Genomic DNA, 2,047 nt, shown 5'->3' with positions numbered 1-2,047 from the left:
TGGGATGGCCTTGACCCTGCTGGCCCCTGCCCTGCTCCATCCGGCCTGGACCAGTGGGCACCTGGGACTCCCAGTGATGCCATCAGCAATTCCTCAGACCCCTGGTCCTCACAGTCATGAGTGCCACTCCCCACCCCCAGCCCTCTGGAGCATGTGAGGTAAGCATCCTTCTGGATCCTTCCCGGCCCAGAGGCCCAGCAATGCCCTCCGGTCTCCACGGAGCCCGCCTGGACTGCAGCAGCTGCACTGACCACCCTTCTTCCCGTATTCTCAAACAACTTGTAGAAAATGGAAATGTCGCCATCTCTTTTTTCTGATTAAACACACCATTATGAAACATGAAAAAATATCTAATATAAAAGTATCCCCATGACTGCAACCTCCCAAGTCTCCCTGTCACTGCATCAGTGTGTGTCCTTCCAGACTTGTTGCTGCCCACACGGGCACGTGCTGGCTGGCCCGCCTGGGAATCCTCGGGAGACTGCCAGGGACGCTGTGAGCGAAGCACTGGGTGCCCTGCTCGCCCAGGAGCCCTGGGGTTGCTGGGGAGAGGCAGCTCAGGCTGCCTCTGGGACTCCCATCTGAGGCCAGTCTCTCTCTTCTCTAAACCTTCATGACACAGGACTCACTGTGTCTACATTTCTCTGAGAAATGACAGCCCAGCAGCTTGAGGGACCCGTGGGAGGTGCAAATGAATTTTGTGTAGATCACTTAGCCTGTATTTTAAGTCAGACCATCCCCAATATGTCCTGCAAACTTCCTAAGTATCTGTGCAGTCTCCACCTCCGACGAGGTAGCGACAGACGAAACCCGGAAACCCGGGTCTTAGATCTTATCTGTATTTTACCCAGTCCGTGTGCTAGGCCAGGTCCTGTGAAACAGGATGACGTGTGTGCGGGAAAGCGGGGAGGGAGCGGGAGAGGGCGGGAGCGCCGTCAGAGGCAGCGAGTGTGACTCTGCGGGGAGGAGGGGGGCGCGTACTGGAGAAGCCCTTCAAGCTGCTCCTTGTCCTGGGCTCCTAGCTAGCAGAGAACCGCCAGCACCAGCACAGTCCTGGCGCGGGGCCTGAGAGGCGGGGTGTTTGTCCCAGGTCACACAGCCTGGTGGGGACAGGGCCAGGAAGGAAGCTGGGCTCCTCCTCTGTGCCTTCCAGCCCTAGTCACCCTCTGGGCTGCTGGCAGGAGAGGGAGCTGTCCCGCCCAAGACCCCTGCTTCTCAACCCTGAACCCCAGGGCTGGGCCCCGCACCGAGCACGGAGGGGAGAGAAATGGGCTGGGTGGGTCTGAGCACCCCTCTCTCCCATTCTACTCTCAGGGAGGGGTGGGTGGCCAAAGGACCCCCAGCTGCTTCTAACCTAGGGATTTTTCCAGAAGAGAATGGACAGTATTTCTGGGGGAACACTGCAGGAAACTGGGACAAGGTCTCTCCCAGGCCAGCCTGCTCACAGCTCCAGCCTCTGGGAGGCGAGATGGCCCTGCCAGGTCAGCCTGCGTCGTGTGACTGCGCCGGCCCTTGCTGGGTATTTACTGGAAAACATTCAAGCAAAGAAAAAGGCAAGAAGGAAGCCCACCACGACTTAAAGGGCTATTACCTCTCGGGGTGAGCAGGTGGCTTTACATTAAACAAAAATTCTGTATTTTCTAAATTGCCTATTTTATAATAATGATTTTTAAAATTTCCCAATAAAAATCATAAATATTTTTACTGGAAAAACTCACAGGGATTAAGGGACAAGGCAAAAGGAAGGAAGATCACCTTTGTTGCCCGGAGGCCGGGCCTGATATACAAGGAGAGGCAGAAATCGAAGAAAAATAGGAGAAAGATTTATGTTACTCATGTGTGTGGAAAGAATATTAACTTGTAGATCTGCTGCAGAATAATGCCACAGATCAGATTTTCTCAACTCCCTACCCTACCTCGGGGCTCTGCAGCTGTGTTCTTCCAGATCTTTTAATTCTGGGAAATTTTTAAAAAGTCAGATTTTCATTTTAATGCTGACTTAAATCTATTTAGCAGTTTAAAACACGTGTTAACTTGCAATTGGAAG

This window comes from Eubalaena glacialis, chromosome 1 (assembly GCF_028564815.1).
Source record: "Eubalaena glacialis isolate mEubGla1 chromosome 1, mEubGla1.1.hap2.+ XY, whole genome shotgun sequence".
In the NCBI taxonomy this organism is placed as follows: Eukaryota; Metazoa; Chordata; class Mammalia; order Artiodactyla; family Balaenidae; genus Eubalaena; species Eubalaena glacialis.
This window is presented reverse-complemented; position numbering follows the sequence as displayed.